This window comes from Pleurodeles waltl, unplaced genomic scaffold, assembly GCF_031143425.1.
Source record: "Pleurodeles waltl isolate 20211129_DDA unplaced genomic scaffold, aPleWal1.hap1.20221129 scaffold_86, whole genome shotgun sequence".
Lineage (NCBI taxonomy): Eukaryota > Metazoa > Chordata > Amphibia > Caudata > Salamandridae > Pleurodeles > Pleurodeles waltl.
Window position 1 is genome coordinate 741761 of NW_027150400.1, and position 15471 is coordinate 757231.

General features: G+C 48.5%; 5 non-coding genes across 5 annotated transcripts; all 5 read left to right on the top strand.

The window, feature by feature from the left end:
* Positions 1-1689: 1689 nt before the first annotated feature.
* On the top strand, positions 1690-1761 carry TRNAE-CUC (transfer RNA glutamic acid (anticodon CUC)). Its single transcript has one exon. It is a non-coding gene; the product is annotated as a tRNA-Glu (tRNA).
* A 3117-nt stretch (positions 1762-4878) lies between these two features.
* On the top strand, positions 4879-4950 carry TRNAE-CUC (transfer RNA glutamic acid (anticodon CUC)). The gene has a single exon. It is a non-coding gene; the product is annotated as a tRNA-Glu (tRNA).
* A 3116-nt stretch (positions 4951-8066) lies between these two features.
* Positions 8067-8138, top strand: TRNAE-CUC (transfer RNA glutamic acid (anticodon CUC)). Its single transcript has one exon. It is a non-coding gene; the product is annotated as a tRNA-Glu (tRNA).
* A 3106-nt stretch (positions 8139-11244) lies between these two features.
* TRNAE-CUC (transfer RNA glutamic acid (anticodon CUC)) lies at positions 11245-11316 on the top strand. Its single transcript has one exon. It is a non-coding gene; the product is annotated as a tRNA-Glu (tRNA).
* Positions 11317-14433: 3117 nt separating this feature from the next.
* On the top strand, positions 14434-14505 carry TRNAE-CUC (transfer RNA glutamic acid (anticodon CUC)). The gene has a single exon. It is a non-coding gene; the product is annotated as a tRNA-Glu (tRNA).
* Positions 14506-15471: the final 966 nt, after the last annotated feature.

Here is a 15471-nt window from a genome sequence, read left to right on the forward strand (position 1 = left end):
CGTAGAGGGTTCATGTGCCTGACGCAAAGAACAGAACCATATCTAATGTGGACAGCTGTCTGGATAGTCAAGCAGCTATCCAGCTCTTTAAAACAAATCTAATCTATGTGAGAGGGGCTATGGATAGATGAGGGGCACATTTGGCGGGTGGCAGTGAGTGAATCCGAGTAGGTGGTGATGGAGTGAAGGGGGTTGGGGGGTGCCAAAAAAGACTGTCTTCCAGCCACCAGGGCTACAGCCGGCCCTGCTGCTAGCAGGCAAAAATCTGAGCTCTCTCTGGCAGGAAGATTAATGAGAAGAGTTGTGTTGCCATTTTGATTGTTGCCTGAAATCTGTAAAGGGAAGGAACTCTGCAGCAGGTTGTATTAAATGTTAAGTTGAGACTAAGCAGAGCGCCAACCCCCCCATGAGGTGGGTGCCCCCGTGCATGTGAGCGAGCAGTGCGAGTGCAACAGTTGCAGCATCCTTAAGCCAGCTCTGCCCCCCGTGTGGGTGGGAAGGAAGTGAGAAATGGAAAAACTCAGACGCTTGGCACAGAGAGGGCGGGTTGGACAGAAGAAGGAGCTGCTCAGCACACACAAAAATATCTCTTCCTACTTAGTATAGTGGAGAGTGTCCCTGCCTGGGACCTGGGAGACTATGGTTCAATTCCCCAACTGGGAAACTGCCTCTTCTTTTAAAGGCTTAAACCTACATTTTCAGAGCACCATCAATCAATATTTACTTCAAATACCGTTTACAATCTCACACTCATACTACAGAGTACGCCCACTTTTCTTTCATCCACACACCTCCTCCAAATCGAAACATTTATTCATGCCATCAAGTACCTTTCAAAATCTAGCACCCACAATTTGGACCTAAGACTCTTTTTCACAACCATTTCTCCCTTTTCATTTAAACTTCCTGCCTACTTCCTTGAAAAAGGAAAGGTGGAATCAAGGATTTTTCATGAGATAAAAAGGAAAGTACTGCATGATAAAAAAAATGCATTTAAGCTATTTTGTTTTCTCACACTAAGTAAATGAAATGTTGGGGCACACTCTGAAGGAGGAATTGTTTTATAGGAAGGTGAAACCTTTTATCTTTAGATAAAGTGTAAAGTTGTATAATTTACAGACACACTGAGAAAGGAAAACAAGCAGTGACCCGGACGTGCCCACCCACTAATCTCATCAGAGCTTTTCTAGTTCCGAGGTTCTTCCATGACTATCGACAGCAGGTCATGTGTTACACTGCATTGTGGGACTCGTAGTTCTATACACAGCATTGTAAAAGAGGAGTGCAGGTCCCAGCACCTTAAGTAAAAGCCTGCACATGTAGAGCTGGAGATGCCTGCGTTGACCTGGGAAAGCTAAGAGCTGCCCTCCTATCGGGGCTCTGAGAAGAAGCACTGATCGTCCCTTTAATTGTACTTCTGAATTTTCCTGCTAGTTAAGTGTGTAAGTGCTATTACTGCTGAAGGATGGGATGTCTTATGAGGGTGTGCTAGGTCTTGGAGAGCTGTAAAGTGTGAAGAGTTGTGAGTGCATTTGAGGTGCAGTCAATTTCTTTCTTCATGCTGTGCCTGAAAATGGTGTGTCCTTGCATGTCTGCTTTAATTTTCCTGTAATAGGAAATGGGATCCCGAGTAGCCTGCTGACCAGTTCTTATTTCTATATTGGGTGGTGGTGGACGAACTGTGCCTGCTCCCTGGTGGTCTAGTGGTTAGGATTCGGCGCTCTCACCGCCGCGGCCCGGGTTCTATTCCCGGTCAGGGAACGCGCAATTCCTTACACTTTTTACTTCTACACTTACATTTCTTATAGGAAACCTTTCATTTTTCACTTTTCATGGATTCAAACACATTAGGAAACCTTTCAATTACAAATGCTTCATTAACACTACTTCTTCTTTTATTGACTTTTCTCACAATATCACACAGCTTTCTCACAGCTCTTTTTTTCACTCCAAATAACATCTGAAAGCACTCCATCTTGCTGTGATCAGCTGAGAGCTCCAGAGCTCCAGAGCTCTTGCTTGTCCACATAGTGACTGCAAGATGTCTCCAGGGGGCACATTTCCCTGCTGCACCAGGAATACCCTTTGTAAGTGTCAGCGCAGTGTGTATAAGATTGGGGTTGCCTCCTTTCTTAGAACCTGAATTTCACAGCTTTTCTCAATATTTTTACCAGCCTGGAATTAAACGTACAGACGAGGTAGTTCAAAAAACACAGCCAGGTGGCAGCCCTACTAAGGAGGAAGTCCTGCCCCAGGACAGCACAGACCAAACCTTCTGCCTTCTGGCTGGACTTAAAATGTCCCTTTAGCCCCTGCCCCATAAGGCCTCTGACGGCGGGCACCTGCCTCAGGTGACTTCGGTCAGAAGGCCACTCCTTACTTCAGGCGCCAGCTGTCCCTTCAGGAGCCTCAGGGGAGGATAGCCTTGGCCGCGCCACACGCTGACCTTGACGGCAAGCGCTTGCATGGATGTCACCTAGGGGTCACCAGGGGTCGCAAGGGGCAAGCCAGATGTCGCAGCGGGCCCCTCCCCCATATGGCCTCTGACAACGGGCCCCTACCTCAGTTGGCGCCAGTCAGAACGCCACTCCTTCTTTAACGTGGCAGCTGTCCCTTCAGGAGACCTCAGATAGGATAGCCTGGGCCGAGCCACACACTGACCTTGCTGACCTCGACAGTAGGCGCTTACATGGATGTCATTTAGGGTTCTCCAGGGGTTGCATGAGGCAAGCCAGGAGTTGCAGCGGGTCCCTGCCCCATAAGGCCTCTGACAGTGGGCCCCTGCCTCAGGTAACTTCAGTCAGAAGGCCACTCCTTCATTAAGGGAGCAGCTGTCTCTCCCGGAGTCCTCAAATAGGATAGCCTTGGCCACGTCACACACTGACCTCAACGGCATGACAATTTCATGGCGATGCAAAACTGCCACTCAGGGCCGGGTTTAGGGAGGTGCGAGCAGTGCGGCCGCACCGGGTGCTGACCAGGATTGGAGTTGCTGACCTCGGGGGGCGCTGTGTTTAGCAATAACTTACGAAACTTGCGATTTAAAAGCTCATGCTGGAAAGTTCCTTGTGTGTCCAAACTACAGAAAGCAAATAAAATGCCAAGATACCTCTTGTGATTACCGTTCCTGCTAGGGAGAGAGTTGGTGGTTTTGTCCAGAGGCAGCTTTGACTAGATATAAAATAGCGTAGAGGGTTCATGTGCCTGACGCAAAGAACAGAACCATATCTAATGTGGACAGCTGTCTGGATAGTCAAGCAGCTATCCAGCTCTTTAAAACAAATCTAATCTATGTGAGAGGGGCTATGGATAGATGAGGGGCACATTTGGCGGGTGGCAGTGAGTGAATCCGAGTAGGTGGTGATGGAGTGAAGGGGGTTGGGGGGTGCCAAAAAAGACTGTCTTCCAGCCACCAGGGCTACAGCCGGCCCTGCTGCTAGCAGGCAAAAATCTGAGCTCTCTCTGGCAGGAAGATTAATGAGAAGAGTTGTGTTGCCATTTTGATTGTTGCCTGAAATCTGTAAAGGGAAGGAACTCTGCGGCAGGTTGTACTAAATGTTAAGTTGAGACTAAGCAGAGCGCCCCCGCCCCCCCCCTGAGGTGGGTGCCCCCGTGCATGTGAGCGAGCAGTGCGAGTGCAACAGTTGCAGCATCCTTAAGCCAGCTCTGCCCCCCGTGTGGGTGGGAAGGAAGTGAGAAATGGAAAAACTCAGACGCTTGCCACAGAGAGGGCGGGTTGGACAGAAGAAGGAGCTGCTCAGCACACACAAAAATATCTCTTCCTACTTAGTATAGTGGAGAGTGTCCCTGCCTGGGACCTGGGAGACTATGGTTCAATTCCCCAACTGGGAAACTGCCTCTTCTTTTAAAGGCTTAAACCTACATTTTCAGAGCACCATCAATCAATATTTACTTCAAATACCGTTTACAATCTCACACTCATACTACAGAGTACGCCCATTTTTCTTTCATCCACACACCTCCTCCAAATCGAAACATTTATTCATGCCATCAAGTACCTTTCAAAATCTAGCACCCACAATTTGGACCTAAGACTCTTTTTCACAACCATTTCTCCCTTTTCATTTAAACTTCCTGCCTACTTCCTTGAAAAAGGAAAGGTGGAATCAAGGATTTTTCATGAGATAAAAAGGAAAGTACTGCATGATAAAAAAAATGCATTTAAGCTATTTTGTTTTCTCACACTAAGTAAATGAAATGTTGGGGCACACTCTGAAGGAGGAATTGTTTTATAGGAAGGTGAAACCTTTTATCTTTAGATAAAGTGTAAAGTTGTATAATTTACAGACACACTGAGAAAGGAAAACAAGCAGTGACCCGGACGTGCCCACCCACTAATCTCATCAAAGCTTTTCTAGTTCTGAGGTTCTTCCATGACTATCGAAAGCAGGTCATGTGTTACACTGCATTGTGGGACTCGTAGTTCTATACACAGCATTGTAAAAGAGGAGTGCAGGTCCCAGCACCTTAAGTAAAAGCCTGCACATGTAGAGCTGGAGATGCCTGCGTTGACCTGGGAAAGCTAAGAGCTGCCCTCCTATCGGGGCTCTGAGAAGAAGCACTGATCGTCCCTTTAATTGTACTTCTGAATTTTCCTGCTAGTTAAGTGTGTAAGTGCTATTACTGCTGAAGGATGGGATGTCTTATGAGGGTGTGCTAGGTCTTGGAGAGCTGTAAAGTGTGAAGAGTTGTGAGTGCATTTGAGGTGCAGTCAATTTCTTTCTTCATGCTGTGCCTGAAAATGGTGTGTCCTTGCATGTCTGCTTTAATTTTCCTGTAATAGGAAATGGGATCCCGAGTAGCCTGCTGACCAGTTCTTGTTTCTATATTGGGTGGTGGTGGACGAACTGTGCCTGCTCCCTGGTGGTCTAGTGGTTAGGATTCGGCGCTCTCACCGCCGCGGCCCGGGTTCGATTCCCGGTCAGGGAACGCGCAATTCCTTACACTTTTTACTTCTACACTTACATTTCTTATAGGAAACCTTTCATTTTACACTTTTCATGGATTCAAACACATTAGGAAAGCTTTCAATTACAAATGCTTCATTAACACTACTTCTTCTTTTATTGACTTTTCTCACAATATCACACAGCTTTCTCACAGCTCTTTTTTTCACTCCAAATAACATCTGAAAGCACTCCATCTTGCTGTGATCAGCTGAGAGCTCCAGAGCTCCAGAGCTCTTGCTTGTCCACATAGTGACTGCAAGATGTCTCCAGGGGGCACATTTCCCTGCTGCACCAGGAATACCCTTTGTAAGTGTCAGCGCAGTGTGTATAAGATTGGGGTTGCCTCCTTTCTTAGAACCTGAATTTCACAGCTTTTCTCAATATTTTTACCAGCCTGGAATTAAACGTACAGACGAGGTAGTTCAAAAAACACAGCCAGGTGGCAGCCCTACTAAGGAGGAAGTCCTGCCCCAGGACAGCACAGACCAAACCTTCTGCCTTCTGGCTGGACTTAAAATGTCCCTTTAGCCCCTGCCCCATAAGGCCTCTGACGGCGGGCACCTGCCTCAGGTGACTTCGGTCAGAAGGCCACTCCTTACTTCAGGCGCCAGCTGTCCCTTCAGGAGCCTCAGGGGAGGATAGCCTTGGCCGCGCCACACGCTGACCTTGACGGCAAGCGCTTGCATGGATGTCACCTAGGGGTCACCAGGGGTCGCAAGGGGCAAGCCAGATGTCGCAGCGGGCCCCTCCCCCATATGGCCTCTGACAACGGGCCCCTACCTCAGTTGGCGCCAGTCAGAACGCCACTCCTTCTTTAACGTGGCAGCTGTCCCTTCAGGAGACCTCAGATAGGATAGCCTGGGCCGAGCCACACACTGACCTTGCTGACCTCGACAGTAGGCGCTTACATGGATGTCATTTAGGGTTCTCCAGGGGTTGCATGGGGCAAGCCAGGAGTTGCAGCGGGTCCCTGCCCCATAAGGCCTCTGACAGTGGGCCCCTGCCTCAGGTAACTTCAGTCAGAAGGCCACTCCTTCATTAAGGGAGCAGCTGTCTCTCCCGGAGTCCTCAAATAGGATAGCCTTGGCCACGTCACACACTGACCTCAACGGCATGACAATTTCATGGCGATGCAAAACTGCCACTCAGGGCCGGGTTTAGGGAGGTGCGAGCAGTGCGGCCGCACCGGGTGCTGACCAGGATTGGAGTTGCTGACCTCGGGGGGCGCTGTGTTTAGCAATAACTTACGAAACTTGCGATTTAAAAGCTCATGCTGGAAAGTTCCTTGTGTGTCCAAACTACAGAAAGCAAATAAAATGCCAAGATACCTCTTGTGATTACCGTTCCTGCTAGGGAGAGAGTTGGTGGTTTTGTCCAGAGGCAGCTTTGACTAGATATAAAATAGCGTAGAGGGTTCATGTGCCTGACGCAAAGAACAGAACCATATCTAATGTGGACAGCTGTCTGGATAGTCAAGCAGCTATCCAGCTCTTTAAAACAAATCTAATCTATGTGAGAGGGGCTATGGATAGATGAGGGGCACATTTGGCGGGTGGCAGTGAGTGAATCCGAGTAGGTGGTGATGGAGTGAAGGGGGTTGGGGGGTGCCAAAAAAGACTGTCTTCCAGCCACCAGGGCTACAGCCGGCCCTGCTGCTAGCAGGCAAAAATCTGAGCTCTCTCTGGCAGGAAGATTAATGAGAAGAGTTGTGTTGCCATTTTGATTGTTGCCTGAAATCTGTAAAGGGAAGGAACTCTGCGGCAGGTTGTACTAAATGTTAAGTTGAGACTAAGCAGAGCGCCCCCGCCCCCCCCTGAGGTGGGTGCCCCCGTGCATGTGAGCGAGCAGTGCGAGTGCAACAGTTGCAGCATCCTTAAGCCAGCTCTGCCCCCCGTGTGGGTGGGAAGGAAGTGAGAAATGGAAAAACTCAGACGCTTGCCACAGAGAGGGCGGGTTGGACAGAAGAAGGAGCTGCTCAGCACACACAAAAATATCTCTTCCTACTTAGTATAGTGGAGAGTGTCCCTGCCTGGGACCTGGGAGACTATGGTTCAATTCCCCCACTGGGAAACTGCCTCTTCTTTTAAAGGCTTAAACCTACATTTTCAGAGCACCATCAATCAATATTTACTTCAAATACCGTTTACAATCTCACACTCATACTACAGAGTACGCCCATTTTTCTTTCATCCACACACCTCCTCCAAATCGAAACATTTATTCATGCCATCAAGTACCTTTCAAAATCTAGCACCCACAATTTGGACCTAAGACTCTTTTTCACAACCATTTCTCCCTTTTCATTTAAACTTCCTGCCTACTTCCTTGAAAAAGGAAAGGTGGAATCAAGGATTTTTCATGAGATAAAAAGGAAAGTACTGCATGATAAAAAAAATGCATTTAAGCTATTTTGTTTTCTCACACTAAGTAAATGAAATGTTGGGGCACACTCTGAAGGAGGAATTGTTTTAGAGGAAGGTGAAACCTTTTATCTTTAGATAAAGTGTAAAGTTGTATAATTTACAGACACACTGAGAAAGGAAAACAAGCAGTGACCCGGACGTGCCCACCCACTAATCTCATCAGAGCTTCTCTAGTTGCGAGGTTCTTCCATGACTATCGACAGCAGGTCATGTGTTACACTGCATTGTGGGACTCGTAGTTCTATACACAGCATTGTAAAAGAGGAGTGCAGGTCCCAGCACCTTAAGTAAAAGCCTGCACATGTAGAGCTGGAGATGCCTGCGTTGACCTGGGAAAGCTAAGAGCTGCCCTCCTATCGGGGCTCTGAGAAGAAGCACTGATCGTCCCTTTAATTGTACTTCTGAATTTTCCTGCTAGTTAAGTGTGTAAGTGCTATTACTGCTGAAGGATGGGATGTCTTATGAGGGTGTGCTAGGTCTTGGAGAGCTGTAAAGTGTGAAGAGTTGTGAGTGCATTTGAGGTGCAGTCAATTTCTTTCTTCATGCTGTGCCTGAAAATGGTGTGTCCTTGCATGTCTGCTTTAATTTTCCTGTAATAGGAAATGGGATCCTGAGTAGCCTGCTGACCAGTTCTTGTTTCTATATTGGGTGGTGGTGGATGACCTGTGCCTGCTCCCTGGTGGTCTAGTGGTTAGGATTCGGCGCTCTCACCGCCGCGGCCCGGGTTCCATTCCCGGTCAGGGAACGCGCAGTTCCTTACACTTTTTACTTCTACACTTACATTTCTTATAGGAAACCTTTCATTTGACACTTTTCATGGATTCAAACACATTAGGAAACCTTTCAATTACAAATGCTTCATTACCACTACTTCTTCTTTAATTGACTTTTCTCACAATATCACACAGCTTTCTCACAGCTCTTTTTTTCACTCCAAATAACATCTGAAAGCACTCCATCTTGCTGTGATCAGCTGAGAGCTCCAGAGCTCTTGCTTGTCCACATAGTGACTGCAAGATGTCTCCAGGGGGCACATTTCCCTGCTGCACCAGGAATACCCTTTGTAAGTGTCAGCGCAGTGTGTATAAGATTGGGGTTGCCTCCTTTCTTAGAACCTGAATTTCACAGCTTTTCTCAATATTTTTACCAGCCTGGAATTAAACGTACAGACGAGGTAGTTCAAAAAACACAGCCAGGTGGCAGCCCTACTAAGGAGGAAGTCCTGCCCCAGGACAGCACAGACCAAACCTTCTGCCTTCTGGCTGGACTTAAAATGTCCCTTTAGCCCCTGCCCCATAAGGCCTCTGACGGCGGGCACCTGCCTCAGGTGACTTCGGTCAGAAGGCCACTCCTTACTTCAGGCGCCAGCTGTCCCTTCAGGAGCCTCAGGGGAGGATAGCCTTGGCCGCGCCACACGCTGACCTTGACGGCAAGCGCTCGCATGGATGTCACCTAGGGGTCACCAGGGGTCGCAAGGGGCAAGCCAGATGTCGCAGCGGGCCCCTCCCCCATATGGCCTCTGACAGCGGGCCCCTACCTCAGTTGGCGCCAGTCAGAACGCCACTCCTTCTTTAAGGTGGCAGCTGTCCCTTCAGGAGACCTCAGATAGGATAGCCTGGGCCGAGCCACACACTGACCTTGCTGACCTCGACAGTAGGCACTTACATGGCTGTCATTTAGGGTTCTCCAGGGGTTGCATGGGGCAAGCCAGGAGTTGCAGCGGGTCCCTGCCCCATAAGGCCTCTGACAGTGGGCCCCTGCCTCAGGTGACTTCAGTCAGAAGGCCACTCCTTCATTAAGGGAGCAGCTGTCTCTCCCGGAGTCCTCAAATAGGATAGCCTTGGCCACGTCACACACTGACCTCAACGGCATGACAATTTCATGGCGATGCAAAACTGCCACTCAGGGCCGGGTTTAGGGAGGTGCGAGCAGTGCGGCCGCACCGGGTGCTGACCAGGATTGGAGTTGCTGACCTCGGGGGGCGCTGTGTTTAGCAATAACTTACGAAACTTGCGATTTAAAAGCTCATGCTGGAAAGTTCCTTGTGTGTCCAAACTACAGAAAGCAAATAAAATGCCAAGATACCTCTTGTGATTACCGTTCCTGCTAGGGAGAGAGTTGGTGGTTTTGTCCAGAGGCAGCTTTGACTAGATATAAAATAGCGTAGAGGGTTCATGTGCCTGACGCAAAGAACAGAACCATATCTAATGTGGACAGCTGTCTGGATAGTCAAGCAGCTATCCAGCTCTTTAAAACAAATCTAATCTATGTGAGAGGGGCTATGGATAGATGAGGGGCACATTTGGCGGGTGGCAGTGAGTGAATCCGAGTAGGTGGTGATGGAGTGAAGGGGGTTGGGGGGTGCCAAAAAAGACTGTCTTCCAGCCACCAGGGCTACAGCCGGCCCTGCTGCTAGCAGGCAAAAATCTGAGCTCTCTCTGGCAGGAAGATTAATGAGAAGAGTTGTGTTGCCATTTTGATTGTTGCCTGAAATCTGTAAAGGGAAGGAACTCTGCAGCAGGTTGTATTAAATGTTAAGTTGAGACTAAGCAGAGCGCCCCCCCCCCCCTGAGGTGGGTGCCCCCGTGCATGTGAGCGAGCAGTGCGAGTGCAACAGTTGCAGCATCCTTAAGCCAGCTCTGCCCCCCGTGTGGGTGGGAAGGAAGTGAGAAATGGAAAAACTCAGACGCTTGGCACACAGAGGGCGGGTTGGACAGAAGAAGGAGCTGCTCAGCACACACAAAAATATCTCTTCCTACTTAGTATAGTGGAGAGTGTCCCTGCCTGGGACCTGGGAGACTGGGGTTCAATTCCCCCACTGGGAAACTGCCTCTTCTTTTAAAGGCTTAAACCTACATTTTCAGAGCACCATCAATCAATATTTACTTCAAATACCGTTTACAATCTCACACTCATACTACAGAGTACGCCCATTTTTCTTTCATCCACACACCTCCTCCAAATCGAAACATTTATTCATGCCATCAAGTACCTTTCAAAATCTAGCACCCACAATTTGGACCTAAGACTCTTTTTCACAACCATTTCTCCCTTTTCATTTAAACTTCCTGCCTACTTCCTTGAAAAAGGAAAGGTGGAATCAAGGATTTTTCATGAGATAAAAAGGAAAGTACTGCATGATAAAAAAAATGCATTTAAGCTATTTTGTTTTCTCACACTAAGTAAATGAAATGTTGGGGCACACTCTGAAGGAGGAATTGTTTTAGAGGAAGGTGAAACCTTTTATCTTTAGATAAAGTGTAAAGTTGTATAATTTACAGACACACTGAGAAAGGAAAACAAGCAGTGACCCGGACGTGCCCACCCACTAATCTCATCAGAGCTTTTCTAGTTCCGAGGTTCTTCCATGACTATCGAAAGCAGGTCATGTGTTACACTGCATTGTGGGACTCGTAGTTCTATACACAGCATTGTAAAAGAGGAGTGCAGGTCCCAGCACCTTAAGTAAAAGCCTGCACATGTAGAGCTGGAGATGCCTGCGTTGACCTGGGAAAGCTAAGAGCTGCCCTCCTATCGGGGCTCTGAGAAGAAGCACTGATCGTCCCTTTAATTGTACTTCTGAATTTTCCTGCTAGTTAAGTGTGTAAGTGCTATTACTGCTGAAGGATGGGATGTCTTATGAGGGTGTGCTAGGTCTTGGAGAGCTGTAAAGTGTGAAGAGTTGTGAGTGCATTTGAGGTGCAGTCAATTTCTTTCTTCATGCTGTGCCTGAAAATGGTGTGTCCTTGCATGTCTGCTTTAATTTTCCTGTAATAGGAAATGGGATCCTGAGTAGCCTGCTGACCAGTTCTTGTTTCTATATTGGGTGGTGGTGGATGACCTGTGCCTGCTCCCTGGTGGTCTAGTGGTTAGGATTCGGCGCTCTCACCGCAGCGGCCCGGGTTCCATTCCCGGTCAGGGAACGCGCAGTTCCTTACACTTTTTACTTCTACACTTACATTTCTTATAGGAAACCATTCATTTGACACTTTTCATGGATTCAAACACATTAGGAAACCTTTCAATTACAAATGCTTCATTACCACTAGTTCTTCTTTAATTGACTTTTCTCACAATATCACACAGCTTTCTCACAGCTCTTTTTTTCACTCCAAATAACATCTGAAAGCACTCCATCTTGCTGTGATCAGCTGAGAGCTCCAGAGCTCCAGAGCTCTTGCTTGTCCACATAGTGACTGCAAGATGTCTCCAGGGGGCACATTTCCCTGCTGCACCAGGAATACCCTTTGTAAGTGTCAGCGCAGTGTGTATAAGATTGGGGTTGCCTCCTTTCTTAGAACCTGAATTTCACAGCTTTTCTCAATATTTTTACCAGCCTGGAATTAAACGTACAGACGAGGTAGTTCAAAAAACACAGCCAGGTGGCAGCCCTACTAAGGAGGAAGTCCTGCCCCAGGACAGCACAGACCAAACCTTCTGCCTTCTGGCTGGACTTAAAATGTCCCTTTAGCCCCTGCCCCATAAGGCCTCTGACGGCGGGCACCTGCCTCAGGTGACTTCGGTCAGAAGGCCACTCCTTACTTCAGGCGCCAGCTGTCCCTTCAGGAGCCTCAGGGGAGGATAGCCTTGGCCGCGCCACACGCTGACCTTGACGGCAAGCGCTCGCATGGATGTCACCTAGGGGTCACCAGGGGTCGCAAGGGGCAAGCCAGATGTCGCAGCGGGCCCCTCCCCCATATGGCCTCTGACAGCGGGCCCCTACCTCAGTTGGCGCCAGTCAGAACGCCACTCCTTCTTTAAGGTGGCAGCTGTCCCTTCAGGAGACCTCAGATAGGATAGCCTGGGCCGAGCCACACACTGACCTTGCTGACCTCGACAGTAGGCACTTACATGGCTGTCATTTAGGGTTCTCCAGGGGTTGCATGGGGCAAGCCAGGAGTTGCAGCGGGTCCCTGCCCCATAAGGCCTCTGACAGTGGGCCCCTGCCTCAGGTGACTTCAGTCAGAAGGCCACTCCTTCATTAAGGGAGCAGCTGTCTCTCCCGGAGTCCTCAAATAGGATAGCCTTGGCCACGTCACACACTGACCTCAACGGCATGACAATTTCATGGCGATGCAAAACTGCCACTCAGGGCCGGGTTTAGGGAGGTGCGAGCAGTGCGGCCGCACCGGGTGCTGACCAGGATTGGAGTTGCTGACCTCGGGGGGCGCTGTGTTTAGCAATAACTTACGAAACTTGCGATTTAAAAGCTCATGCTGGAAAGTTCCTTGTGTGTCCAAACTACAGAAAGCAAATAAAATGCCAAGATACCTCTTGTGATTACCGTTCCTGCTAGGGAGAGAGTTGGTGGTTTTGTCCAGAGGCAGCTTTGACTAGATATAAAATAGCGTAGAGGGTTCATGTGCCTGACGCAAAGAACAGAACCATATCTAATGTGGACAGCTGTCTGGATAGTCAAGCAGCTATCCAGCTCTTTAAAACAAATCTAATCTATGTGAGAGGGGCTATGGATAGATGAGGGGCACATTTGGCGGGTGGCAGTGAGTGAATCCGAGTAGGTGGTGATGGAGTGAAGGGGGTTGGGGGGTGCCAAAAAAGACTGTCTTCCAGCCACCAGGGCTACAGCCGGCCCTGCTGCTAGCAGGCAAAAATCTGAGCTCTCTCTGGCAGGAAGATTAATGAGAAGAGTTGTGTTGCCATTTTGATTGTTGCCTGAAATCTGTAAAGGGAAGGAACTCTGCGGCAGGTTGTACTAAATGTTAAGTTGAGACTAAGCAGAGCGCCCCCGCCCCCCCCCTGAGGTGGGTGCCCCCGTGCATGTGAGCGAGCAGTGCGAGTGCAACAGTTGCAGCATCCTTAAGCCAGCTCTGCCCCCCGTGTGGGTGGGAAGGAAGTGAGAAATGGAAAAACTCAGACGCTTGCCACAGAGAGGGCGGGTTGGACAGAAGAAGGAGCTGCTCAGCACACACAAAAATATCTCTTCCTACTTAGTATAGTGGAGAGTGTCCCTGCCTGGGACCTGGGAGACTATGGTTCAATTCCCCAACTGGGAAACTGCCTCTTCTTTTAAAGGCTTAAACCTACATTTTCAGAGCACCATCAATCAATATTTACTTCAAATACCGTTTACAATCTCACACTCATACTACAGAGTACGCCCATTTTTCTTTCATCCACACACCTCCTCCAAATCGAAACATTTATTCATGCCATCAAGTACCTTTCAAAATCTAGCACCCACAATTTGGACCTAAGACTCTTTTTCACAACCATTTCTCCCTTTTCATTTAAACTTCCTGCCTACTTCCTTGAAAAAGGAAAGGTGGAATCAAGGATTTTTCATGAGATAAAAAGGAAAGTACTGCATGATAAAAAAAATGCATTTAAGCTATTTTGTTTTCTCACACTAAGTAAATGAAATGTTGGGGCACACTCTGAAGGAGGAATTGTTTTATAGGAAGGTGAAACCTTTTATCTTTAGATAAAGTGTAAAGTTGTATAATTTACAGACACACTGAGAAAGGAAAACAAGCAGTGACCCGGACGTGCCCACCCACTAATCTCATCAAAGCTTTTCTAGTTCTGAGGTTCTTCCATGACTATCGAAAGCAGGTCATGTGTTACACTGCATTGTGGGACTCGTAGTTCTATACACAGCATTGTAAAAGAGGAGTGCAGGTCCCAGCACCTTAAGTAAAAGCCTGCACATGTAGAGCTGGAGATGCCTGCGTTGACCTGGGAAAGCTAAGAGCTGCCCTCCTATCGGGGCTCTGAGAAGAAGCACTGATCGTCCCTTTAATTGTACTTCTGAATTTTCCTGCTAGTTAAGTGTGTAAGTGCTATTACTGCTGAAGGATGGGATGTCTTATGAGGGTGTGCTAGGTCTTGGAGAGCTGTAAAGTGTGAAGAGTTGTGAGTGCATTTGAGGTGCAGTCAATTTCTTTCTTCATGCTGTGCCTGAAAATGGTGTGTCCTTGCATGTCTGCTTTAATTTTCCTGTAATAGGAAATGGGATCCCGAGTAGCCTGCTGACCAGTTCTTGTTTCTATATTGGGTGGTGGTGGACGAACTGTGCCTGCTCCCTGGTGGTCTAGTGGTTAGGATTCGGCGCTCTCACCGCCGCGGCCCGGGTTCGATTCCCGGTCAGGGAACGCGCAATTCCTTACACTTTTTACTTCTACACTTACATTTCTTATAGGAAACCTTTCATTTTACACTTTTCATGGATTCAAACACATTAGGAAAGCTTTCAATTACAAATGCTTCATTAACACTACTTCTTCTTTTATTGACTTTTCTCACAATATCACACAGCTTTCTCACAGCTCTTTTTTTCACTCCAAATAACATCTGAAAGCACTCCATCTTGCTGTGATCAGCTGAGAGCTCCAGAGCTCCAGAGCTCTTGCTTGTCCACATAGTGACTGCAAGATGTCTCCAGGGGGCACATTTCCCTGCTGCACCAGGAATACCCTTTGTAAGTGTCAGCGCAGTGTGTATAAGATTGGGGTTGCCTCCTTTCTTAGAACCTGAATTTCACAGCTTTTCTCAATATTTTTACCAGCCTGGAATTAAACGTACAGACGAGGTAGTTCAAAAAACACAGCCAGGTGGCAGCCCTACTAAGGAGGAAGTCCTGCCCCAGGACAGCACAGACCAAACCTTCTGCCTTCTGGCTGGACTTAAAATGTCCCTTTAGCCCCTGCCCCATAAGGCCTCTGACGGCGGGCACCTGCCTCAGGTGACTTCGGTCAGAAGGCCACTCCTTACTTCAGGCGCCAGCTGTCCCTTCAGGAGCCTCAGGGGAGGATAGCCTTGGCCGCGCCACACGCTGACCTTGACGGCAAGCGCTTGCATGGATGTCACCTAGGGTTCACCAGGGGTCGCAAGGGGCAAGCCAGATGTCGCAGCGGGCCCCTCCCCCATATGGCCTCTGACAACGGGCCCCTACCTCAGTTGGCGCCAGTCAGAACGCCACTCCTTCTTTAACGTGGCAGCTGTCCCTTCAGGAGACCTCAGATAGGATAGCCTGGGCCGAGCCACACACTGACCTTGCTGACCTCGACAGTAGGCGCTTACATGGATGTCATTTAGGGTTCTCCAGGGGTTGCATGGGG